At 39.6% G+C, this 12,500-nt stretch overlaps 1 long non-coding RNA gene across 1 annotated transcript in view; it reads left to right on the forward strand.

The window, feature by feature from the left end:
• LOC308510381 overlaps positions 1–12,500 on the forward strand; it is a 37,784-nt gene that overhangs the window by 19,583 nt on the left and 5,701 nt on the right. Inside the window, exon 2 of the long non-coding RNA XR_013995333.1 lies at positions 5,541–5,638. This is a non-coding gene — a long non-coding RNA (uncharacterized lncRNA). The remainder of the gene's footprint in view (positions 1–5,540; positions 5,639–12,500) is intronic.

A 12,500-nucleotide genomic window follows, 5' to 3' on the forward strand; every position in this document is an offset into this window, starting at 1 on the left:
TTGGTCACTTGTGTGATGATTTTAGGTGGCATACTGATATGACTTTAAATAAAATTGATTTTGTTGGAAAACTATTCTATTTGTCATTCTCTTTGAATCTTTCTGATTAAATTGAGGAGAAATCTATCTGCAACTGATATCTTTTTTATATCTTACAACATTTGCATTACTTTTTAAATATAAAAAAGACAGTGTGTTTCCGGTTCAGAGCATTCAGGAAACAACAGCACTTAATAATACAGTATTATTTTAATTGTGTTAATTTTGAAGATTACTTTCTATTTCTGTCAAATGATGCTGGCTTTCCATTTACAGTTGTGATGTAAAATTTTTAATTCATTCATTCAGTAAATGTTATTGATTACCTCCTGTGTGCCAGGCACCATTCAAAGAACTTGTGGTACATCAGTAGATAAAACAAAAATCTCCATCCTGAGGACCTTATAACATAGCTTATTATTTAATTATTGTTTTTAATTTAAAAATAAATGGGATCAATTTAAAAGATGCTAATAAGTAAATAATAGTACAGGGGATAACAATATTGGGTACCAGAGAGAGATACTATGGAGAAGTTAAGACAGACTGCATCATATTGCCTAAGGATGAATCCTTGTTTGGCCACCTGTTAGTGCTGTGACCTTGAGTTAGTTCATTGTGCCTCAGTTTCCTCCCCTGTGAGACATCAGTAAATGTTGACTAGACAGGCAAAAATTCTGAAATTGATATTTAAATCACTGAGTTAGGAGAAATATTGGAATATATAAATTGTTTCAACAATTTAAAACAATGCAGGATCAAGGCTTTGTGTGTGTGTGTTTGTTTTGTTTTTACCTTTCTGTTTTGCAATAATTTTAGATTCATAGAAAAGTTGTAAAAATGGAACTGAGTGTGCTTGACCAGCTTCCCCTCACATTAACATTTTGCATTGGCTGTAATGTAAGAATCAAAATAAGAAATAACAATGGTATAATACCATCATGAACTAATCTACAGACTTTACTTGGATTACCCTGTCTTCCTTCAGATCCTTTTCTGTGGTCCCACCCAGGATCTCGCATTGTTTAATTGTCAGGTCTTTTTTGTCTCCAACAATGTGGATGTTTTGTCATTCTCTCTTAGCCGCCATGACTTTGACACTTTTGAAGAGTGCCAGTCGGGTTTCTGTAGGATGTGCTTCAGTTTTGCTATGCCCACTGTTTCCTCATGCTTAAATTGAGTTTATGCATTTTACCCAGAATGCACAGAAGTGATGTATCCTTCTCAGGACATCATAATCCAGAAGTTCACAATATTGATATCTTATTACTAATGATGTTGGTTAAGGTGCTATTTGCCAGGTTTCTCCACTATCAAGTTACTCTTGTTACCTTTATAATTAATAAATATTTGGGGAAGACGCTTTGAGATGATGAAAATATCCTGTTCCTAGTCCACCGATTTTAGAATCCATTGATAAATCTTGCCTGCAACAAATATTACTACAGTCTGCGTTCAGTTTTCCGTTTTCCTCATTTGTTCCACATTTATTTGGAATTTTTATGGAAGGTAGACTGTCTCTTCTCCCCCATTTATTTTTAAATTCAATTGCATATTTGTTAATATCAGTATGATTCATGGATATGCTTTTTATTCTATAGGTTATAAATCAATGCTATTGTTATTTATTTCTTGCTCAACTTGTTCCAGCTTTGGCCACTGGGAGCTCTTTCTGGACGGCCTTTATGTCTTTTTGACATGCTGCCATTGTGTTTGGAGCACTTCCTTACTTTTTTTGGCATCACAAGATGTTCCAGACTCATCTTATACTTTCCCTGCCCCATCCTGGAGTTAGCCACTTCTCCGAAAAAGGACTTAAATAAAATAAAATTATACTATACACGTGAAACATAGAAAAATTTTAAGAAACATAAAATTTTAATTTAAAAATAAAACTTTAATTTTAAAATATTAAAACATAGTAAGACAAGGTTGAACATAGATGAAGGTGGTATAATTTCTTTTTTCTTAGAATTTGGCTGCTACTGGAATTACTGTTCCTCTCAGTGGATAGTATGTATTCATCAGATGATCGCAACATTACAACAGGGAGCAGTAGTGGGAGCTATATTTTGGGGGAATAACGATATAATTCACAGCATAAAGATTAAGAGCATACACTTCAGAGTCAGATTGGCTGTGCTCAGATTCTAGCTCAGTCACTTGCTAGTTGTGTGACCTTAGGCAAGTTACTTCACTCCTCTGTGTCTCAGTTTCTTCACGTGTACAAATGAGGTTAGTGATAGTACTTAAAATGTTTAGATGAGTTCTTGGCACCTAATAAGCATAAAAATTTACCACCAATTTACATTGCTCTCTATAGCTTGCAAAGGACTTTTAATTACATTAGCTCACTTTAATCACCAGTTGCACATGGTGTATTTCTGTTTCACTGTTTTTCATGTGGACTATAAAATTGGGTGATGTTATACTGTCATGTTTCCATTGCTCAGCCATATTGCTCTATCTTATACTTTCTCTAAAACACTAATCTGAAAACACATAAACCATCACTTCTTTCCTTGAATAAATATAAGGGTAATCTCAAGGACATTTTGTCACATTTCTATTCGTCATAAGTAGAATCATGAATCATTATTGATATTGCAGAGTGTGTTTAAAATATACGATCCTTAGTGAGTTCCACTTTGTCCTTTTATAGACAATGGAGATTCTTCCGTCAGGAACGTCCCCTTGATTAGCTCTGATTTCCCAAAGGAGCAGCTGTGCCCTGTGCAGGCTGCCCTGAGATAACACAGGCTTGAGATGTATTTTCCTCTGGAAGTTACTTCAAATTTTAATTTTTCTAGTAAAGGTATTTCCCCCACATTTGTATCTATGCTGCACATTTCTTGACTTCATCCCTGAATTCAATAGCAATTAAAAAAAAAATCTTCCTAGGTTGATAAGTTTGATCTTTGTGTTGAAGATAAACATATATGGTTTTCTTCTTTCTGGCTGGGCCTAGCTCTCCAGCTAAGAAACAGAGCATATGTCTTGCATTAGAGAATCTTATCAGGCTCAGAAGATGTACTCCCATTTCCTGTTCATACCACGCTTACGTGCTGTGGAGCTAAATTATAATCATAGCTGCTATGCTATTTTTAAAATGCAGCTACAGTTTGAGTTCCTGGCTCCCTTTTAAAACCATGGCCATACTGCCACTTTTTCCTCACAGGCGCTGTTTTACAGTATTTGTGTGCTGAAATGAGAAATATTTTTATGCTAACATCCAATAGACCGCGCTACCTTGCTGGGAAGTTTATTTGATGAAGGAGATGTATAAGAAGTTTCTTTGAAAACTGAATAAAGTGCCTTCATGTCTAAATTGCATTCATTCGTTTAACCGAGATTTGGAGGTGGTGGTGAGTAGTTAATCTGGCAAGTGGATGAAAAAACAACAACCCTGTTTTAGAATTAAGCAATAACCTTGATATATCCTTTCACCCGAGTAAAGCCGAAATTTGGCATTTATCTGTTACCTGTTTGATCTGGGGAAAAAGGAGCTTGCAAAGTTGAGTTTGCTTGTTTATTATTAGTGGGAGTTGGTGTTCGCTGGTTTTGGTTTGCTTGCTTGAAATATCTGGCTTGCTGCTTATCACTATTAAATTAGCTAGATAGTTCTGCAATGTGTAGGTTCAACTATAACCTGTTATTGGTTTTCATAGGTAAGAGTTTGGGGATAAATCTGTCCAGAAGGATCTTCCTCCTGGTTTCATAATTCGATTTAGAGAGAGAGTGCTCAAAGGGGAGAGAAAATAGATTGAAGTCAGATCTAGAAAAGAGACTTGCATTTTAGTTATTAATATTTCCATTTGACAGAAATTGTTATCACTTAGAATATAAATGGGCACAGATAAAAGGATAGGTCAGCAAGCCACAGAATAAATCTCTTTCAACTATTTGCCCGGAGAACAGTTACTGAAGTTCTTCATATGTTACAACTCTAACATTCCTCTTTAAAGCACTAATTTTGGCATCAAAAGTTGGATCATTTGGGTTCAAACATCTGTTATTTCTGGATGGCTTTAAAATTCCATTGCTAGCCCAAAAATCCTCGAATTGCAAAGCATGTCCTCATGAGAAGTATCTCCTTGGTGTATATGTACCATTTTCTCTCACGAATCTTCCACGAACACTTCATTTGGGCCTACAATTTCTGCTCTGTTTCTCTACATGGAGTAGTAACATAAAGTGGTTCTTTCACTCAGATCCCAGTTTGAAAGTATCAGTTTTGGGCATGGAATGTATTTCCCTGCTCAGTTTATTCTGTATATGTTTGGAATGCACTGGAATGTATGTAAATACTTTGCAATGTCAGGACTGCCGTTGCCTGATTGCTCCATACTGATTTTTGTTAGAAGTTGGCAAGTTCTAGCAAGATTTTTTGGAAAAAGATAAATGCAATCAAAGAACCCTTAAAGGGCTAAGATAGTACAAACAAGCTTCTTTTTCTGAGAAATAGTTGTGTTACATCTTTTTTACCATTCCATGCAACACCTCAACTAAGAGGTATGATTGCAGGCAGAAGATGAATTAGCAGAATAAATGTCCTCATATTGAAAAAACACCATCTTTTATGAACATATGTTGAAGAGGATCAAATTCTTATGACTTGCCCACCGAGCTACTGAACTCCCCAGCTCTGCATTCTTCCAGAACTTTTAAATACATTTTGAATACATAAATGGATAGACATTTATGAAAAGTAGAATTTTGGTGGGGAGATCATACCATTCCCAATTTGACTGGGGTTTGGAGACATTCAAAAACTGTTGGAGCTTAGACAACCCTTCAAAGGTGAATCTGGGCATTGATTTGCCATATATAGTCATGTGTCTGAAGAAAACAATTTGGGAGATGTTTTCTTCGGTTTACAAACTTTGTGTTTTCTCTCTCAACCCAATAATGATCATAAATTAATACAGCATGTACTATCCCAAGACCGACAGTTTATTAAGTCAACGATTTAGAGCAAAACTAAATAAAGCAAAGGAAGGTTTCGGCCTCTGGCCCTGCAGTGTTCGTGGTTAATTCTTGAATTCTCAGTGCCTGTGCTGGTCTGATAGTAGCAGCCGTCCCTCCAGTATTTAGGGGTGACTGCCATTGGGTCGTTAATCTTTCTTTGGCCCTTCTGAGTCCTTTATCTCCAGATGCACATAACAAGTTTGAAACCCACCCGGCCACTGACTTCCTGGACTTTTCCCCCGTCGGTCTTAGCTCTGCTTTTCCACAGAAGTAATTGTGATGTTTGGAAGGTTGCCCGTCTCAGAGCATGCACTGTGGTTTCCGCTTTGCTCCATGTTCTTTTACAAAGCATTGCACACAAATTAAAGGTTTGCTCTTCTTAAGAAATCATTCCCACTCCTTATCTGTTGGACCGAGAGGATAAAATTAGGTTGCATTCTGCTCTTTTTTATTATATTTATGAACCTTTTAAAAATCTTTGTTACTAGATTCTAAGTTCCTTGATGGGCTGTTTTCATCTTTGTCTTTTGCAGGGATGGCCAAGCACTTGTCACTGAGCACAGAAGGGTGAAGAGCTTAGGTCCTGACATGAGGCCCACCTGTATTGGAGAGCTGGCTCTTCCTCGAACTAGTAAGTGACAATCGGGTTATTGTTTAACCGCTATAAGCCTCGGCTAAATAAGATAATCTACGTAAACCACTTAGCATGTGTTTTGTGCAGAATTCTTACTCAAAATGGTAGCTATTGGAGGTATGTAGCTGTACGTTGAACCAAAGGAAAGATTGCAACTGCTCCATGGATAATCTTTTGATCTCCATGATTTCTGGAGCAGGAAGTTGTTTCTACAGAAGGACCTAAGCAAATCTCTGATGTAAATTATTTATACTGATAGCACATGTTTATACACACTAGTCAAGAAAATCCAAGGGGCAGCCATTTCTAAACACTGCCTCTAAGATTAATAATTGCTGTTTTCAAATCCAAGTGACCAAATGCATGGACAGCCCCAGCCCAGGTAGAGTCTGTGAGTCTGGGATGTGCTCAGCAGCTGCGTGGTGACCTTAGGCAGTGGTCTGGTGGCTGGAATATCAGACACACGGCTTGGCCTTTGAATCTGGACCTGGCAAGTCTTTCTGGCAATGAGACTTTTCTAAATCATGAACCCTTGGAGAATGTGAAGAAAGCTATGCACAGATAAACATGTGGTAGGAGGCAGATGGTGGGGAGAGAGGAGAGAAACAGAGATACGGAAACTGAGAGACGAGAGAAGGAAGAGACAAGCCAAGAAGCCAGAATGCAAGCAAGAACCAGAGAGAGAGGCAAGGAAATGTAATACCAGGCTTGGATTCACACAGACTTGGTTTAAAATCCTCGTTTTCAAACTGTGTGATTGTGGGCGAGTTACTTAACTTTTCTAGGTCTCAGTTTCCTTATCTATAAAAAGGAGCAAAAAAAGAACACCCCCCCCCCTTGAAGGTTTTTGTAAGGATCAAATGAGATAATGCGTTTAAAAGCATCCAGCCCAGTGGACGTACTATTTAATAACTTTCTCACCTCATAGCATATTGAAGACCCTTCCTCATACGGTATGTGTGTTGATTTATTTACTTAAGTACTAGTATTATTAGAAAAAGGCATCACTAGAACCAAATGCATGTGGTCTTGTCACTCTGGAGAGATTCCTGTTGCTGTTTTTTGCATGAACAATTGCAGATAAGTGATGCTAGGCAGCTTTTTGCTCTTCCAAGGGGCTGACTGTACTATTTTAAGAAACATTACTATAAAGATTCAAATACCAACAAGACATTCAATCATTCATTTTTTTCTTTAAAAATTGTTTTTCAATTATAGTTTACATCCAATATTATTCTAATTTGAGGTGTACAACATGGTCATTAGACATTTGTTTAACTTAAGAAACGATCCTCCTGGTAAGTCTAGTGCCCATCTGACACCATATGTAGTTATTATAATATTATTGACTATATTCCCTAAGCTGTATTTTAGAGTCCTAGTGATGATTTTGTAACTGACAATTTGTACTTCTTAATCCCTTCCCCTTTTTTACCCAGTACTCCAATGCCCCTCCCATCTGGCAACCGTCATTTTGCTCATGTATCTGTGAGTTTGTTTCTGGCTTGTTTGTTCATTTTTTTTTTTTTAATTCTACCTATAAGTGAAATCATATGGTATTTGTCTTTCTCTGTCAGACTTATTTCACTAATCATAATACCCTCTAGGTCCATTCATGTCATCACAAATGGCATTCTGTCATTCAACTGGCGTTCCCTAGGGCCAAGCCACATGCTGATTTAGGTCTGCACTGGGGGGTGCCAGGTGGAGGTGAGCGCCCAGTGGGAAACTAAGCAGAGGCCCTGCCCTGAGTTCAGGGATTCGCCTCCGTGCTCTGCCCTTCTGATAGACAGGGGGAGGTTTTTCCTATCGCACCAGAGTGCATTGTCAGGGCTTCCCAATGCCAGGGCTTAAACAGTCAGCAGGGGCAAGGAGATAGAAAAGGAGCCACAGGGGAGATTCTGGGCTGCATTGCTGCTCCCTCTGCTCCAGTTTCACTCAGACTCTTGACTCATTGGCTCATGCTGGGACACACCTTGCACTTCAGTTCTCCAATCTGTACAACGGAAGGATGGCGATTGTTACTGCCCTTCCTTCAGTAACGACTTTTAAAAATTGACAAGTTATACTTGGAAAGCATTTTAACCTCACAACTGAAAAGCAGAGAAGTGGTTCAAGGTATAGTGTATCTATCCATTGCATTTGGTCATTTTCTTTCAGATTGTCTTCTTCAAAATGGGCATGGATGTTTTCAATGTTAATAACTCAATCCAACTACAAGTATACAAAGGGTGCCAAAAAATGTATCCAAAGACTTGTATTCATCTTGTATTCATCTTTTGTTAGCAGTATATGTTAGCTAGCAAACAGGATAAATGAAGACTGCCCAATTTTAATACACTTTTTTCCTTTCTTAAGATGTGTATACATTTTTTTGGGACCCTCTGTTCAGATTGAGCATCTATTACAAAAAAGATAGAAAAATAATAAGATTCCACCTTTGCACCTCAAATTGGACTCTCTCAGATTTTATTTGTGAACTCCTAGGGGGACCTGTTTGTCCAATTGCATATATCAATTAACATTTGTATCACGAATTGGATCCTTACCTTGTCTCCTGTGTACACCCCCTAGAGAGGTCAGAAAGAGGTTCTGTTTTTAGCATCTGATGATTTTAGTCTAGTAGAGATTTCTGAATGCAAGGTATATTCAACAGAAAGAGGGGCAGTCTTCATTTATCCTTTTTGCTAGCTAACAGCTAGGGTGAAACAGGAGAGGGAGAAAGGAAAGTGCAGAGAGGGCTCTCTGTCGACCCTTAGAGAGCTGCTGTCATCAACAAGAAGAACTTGGTCATTTCTCACACGCTTCCTTCTCCTCTGCAATCGGCTCACCCAAACCTTTGCTAAGATGTGAAGCCTATCCTTTCATTTGGAGGTTGAAATCAGGATATGAGGAGGAGGCGGCGTTTACTTTCAGCCTCAGTCTCTCATGGTGTTTAAACTGTTTAATTAGAGATAGTCTCCAATCTGATATCTTTCTAACACTTCACTCCCAATCTCCATGCTGGGTTCCAGACCTATTTTAACTGGCTCCATTTTTCTCTGGGGCAGATAAAGCTGAGACTGCAACCTTACAAGCAGTTGAACCAATCATTATGGATAAACCTCAGCACATGTATATAATGCAATCCTTCTGGTGCTAAGGACCAGAAGATGCAAATAGGGAAGATCACAGGCCTGTCCCAGTCCCAGGTTATCTGTGGCATCCGGGCCGCAGAACCTCTCTCCTTGGAAGTAAAATAGTTGCTCGAATGATAAGCAAATGCCCTCCTTCAGGACAGTATTTCAAGAAGGTGGCGTGTACGTGTATTATACAAACATAGAATCGCTTTAGAGGATAATTATGAACAGCATGCCGGGAAGCTGGGACACAGAAGGACTGAGTGCTGTCTAGAAGATCGCGCCACAGGTCTCAGGAGGAACAGCAGTGTTCAAGCCTGGGATCCTTTATCCTGGCCATGAGATAGCACAGGCCATGTGAAGAAAAGACCGGCTAGTTTTCCAGCATAACATGGTATTTTATTTCACTGTAGTAGACTGCTGGGAAATCTCAGGAGGCCCAGGCAGCTGCATCTTGTCTTTAGTAGGAAGCCTGGGGGGAGGTGGGGAAGAGAGAGAGAGAGAGACTTATAATTCACAAGAGTCACAGCCATGAGATAGCCATTCTGAGTAACTGGATCAGACACAGGGGGGGGAGCTGCTATTCCATTCCTACGTCAAGAATGCTTTTTGTCTGTCCTTCTCTCCTCGTCAGCTATATCCTCATGAAAAGATCGTTTATGGATGGTGAAATGGGCGCATCAGAGCCAGCTTCTGTTTCTTTCCTTTCCCCCCCCATTGCTGCTGTCCTGTTAAAAAGGCCCTTTGTTAAAGACTGGAGAAGCAGATGCAGCTCAGATATCATAAATCATTTTTGGGGGGAGGGGGTATTTTATCTTGAATTGGTCTAACACCATTTTTGTGTTGAAAGTAGTTCAATAGCTGATCCAAATATCCTAGGAAGTTGAGAGACCCATACCAAAGTAGTGTTTTACATGTATCCCTTTAAAAATGATGTACGTGGCGGAAGAACTGACAATGTCGATGAAATGATACATAGAAGAAAGGGACGTAAAATGGTGTCATGGGCTGGGGTGAATCAGGGGAGGCCTTGCAGAAGAGATTAGATTAATAGAAAGTGTGGGATAAACATGAGTAAAGCATGGGGCTAGGAATGGACTTAGTGCGTGCAACAGTAAGAAGACTTGTTTATTAGGTACGTAGAGTTACAAGTAGGTAGAAGAAAAAGGTGGTCAGGTCCCACAGACACTAAAAATTAGGTTTAAGATTTTAGACTGTTTTAATAATCAATTAGGTGCTATCCATGTTCATATTTGTGAAAAGTGTTTTAAATATAGATCACAAAAAGGAAAGTCATTTACAAACCCACCAGTCATGGAATCACGAGGGTGAACGTTCTGGTGCATTTTCTTTCACAAATTTTGCGTGCAAATTTATTGTCCTAGTTTAGGTCCCTCAACGGCAGATCCTGAGATAAGGATTCAAGTACAAGTAGTTTATTTGGGACATGATTCCAGGGAACACCAGTAGGAGAGTGGGAGTGGTAAGTCAGGGAAGGAAAGGAAGCCCAAAAAAGGCTGTGTTCTCAAATGTATCCTTTGGAATGCAGTCATGTGGGCAACTCAGAATTATCCCACAGAGAGACAAGGAAGCTAGAGTATTTATTCATAAACTTCTGTCAGTTGAGAGTTGATTTTGGGGGGTATTAGCTCTCTGAAGTTCTCCCCGGTTCGGAAAAAGAACCCTAAGCAAAGAATTGAAGGTATTTGCAGCAAAGAGCCCTCCGTGTGTAGTGGGGATATAGTGCTCCATGAATATACCCAAATTATATTTCTATTATAAAAATAGCTTTCTGAGCATCAGGCTTTGTACTATGCATTTTAGTTGCATTAGCTCATATAATTCTCACAGGAGGAGCCCTGTAAGGTAGACGCTACTCTTATCCCCCGAGGGTTAGAGTCTGGGATTTAATGCTTCTAGAAGTAGATCTGAGTGTCATACTCCCAGTGATTAAATATATGAAGTCACAAAGAAATGATGCACTCTCTAAAAGAGTTTTGATAACAGCCTTATTCACCCAGTTCCTATCTTCAGTACATTTTCTCCTCTTTCCACAGAGGTTTTCCTCCGCATCTGTAAAAGTCTTCTCTGTTTTCAGAGACATTTGTTGGAAAACCAAACAAAACCTTGAGACATAAAAGATCTGTAAAGGACGCCTGTCAATTGTATCTGTTCCTCATCTTCTCCCCCATCTTCTTCTGGTACAACACCTTATTTCATTCGGGAGACGTGACATGATCAACCCCTTCTCTTTGTGGTTTTAATGGGCTGCCAAACCAGTCTTCATCCTGCAGGGGTGAGCATGAGAGCCAGACTTGCCCAACCTTAGTCTCCATCTACTTGACCACAATGATTAGCTAGAAATATATTTGTGCAGCAACGTGAGCTAATTAGAGGCTTTCCCTGGGACTTTATTTCAGGTTTTTGGAGGAGGAAGCTAATGTCACTTGACTGAGATGCTATAACCAGGAATTGTCTGAACCATGCTCTACTTCTCCACAGTAAGGTAGAACAAGCCCATCTGTAGGAGAAAATGTAAAGATAGCAGAGCTAGAGATGATAGAATTAGAGATAGATAGATAGATAGATAGATAGATAGATAGATAGATAGATAGATAGATAGATAATCTGATTGCATTGCTAAGTCCTCGCAATTCCCTGAGGTCTACTCGCATGAACCACTTAAACAATAAACCAATAAACAATAACCTTCCTCCTTTATTTTATCCTTCCTCATTTCTTTCATCCTTGTTTCCTGTTCATTGTTCATTTGTTTGTTTACAGTTTGATTTGGGTTTCCGTTTCTTGCAACCACAGAGTCTTAACTAATTCAAGACGCAGTGCATTCTGACCAGGAAGTGTATCTGTGGTCCTTAAGTTATATATTGATGTGAGAGATCAGGGAGGCAGAGAGAATCAAAGGATGGCGGGACAGCAGTGACCTTCACAATGTTGTTTGTGTCCATGATTCCCAGATCAATTCCAACTCACTGAGGCGTGCAGGACGCATCTGCCTTCAGCAAGTGGTGAATTGCAGAGGCCGCATGGAGCATGGTTTCCTATTGACTGCTGCTTTTGCCTGCAGCTAGTGACGGCATTCGTCAATAGCAAGTTAACCATTTGGGACGATCTGGTTTTCCCCTCCTACTCTTGCAACTCAAGGACACGGAGAACTCTGGTGTTAGGGGGCATACATTGATGGTCTGTGAGTTCTAACCCTGGCTTTAAGCAGTCTTTGGCTTGTGTGATCCTCCAAAGATTGAGCAGATCTAGGATCTCAACATGCTTTTATTCATCTGGAAGCTGTAGGACATCCTTGAAATAACAGCGGCTGTTTATTAAGCACTTGCTGTATGTTGCACTGTGCAGTTAGACTTTGTATATGCCATCACAATGTAAACCTGGCAGAATTCTGCAAAGTAGGAATTATCTCACCACATCTCTGCTCCATCCATGACGGGGCTCCAGAGGCAAGATGGCCCCTTAGAGCACTTGTGTTGGGTGGAAATGGCCAGGCCCTTGTACAGCAGCCTTCCTCAGTTATCATCTGGCTTTGTCCCAAGAAGGGTATATCCTCTGCTGGAAAGCTAAGGGAGACCCTGAGGAATCTCAGCTAGCCACATTCCTCCCAGCTGGACAGCAAGTCCTTTCCTGAAGAGGGTATTTGAGCAGCACATTTCCATGTCTGCCACCTCACTCTACCCAAATTGTACAACACAGCATTGCCTTTGGCTATGAAA

The sequence above is a fragment of the Rhinolophus hipposideros genome, assembly GCF_964194185.1.
Source record: "Rhinolophus hipposideros genome assembly, chromosome: 18".
Taxonomy (NCBI): domain Eukaryota; kingdom Metazoa; phylum Chordata; class Mammalia; order Chiroptera; family Rhinolophidae; genus Rhinolophus; species Rhinolophus hipposideros.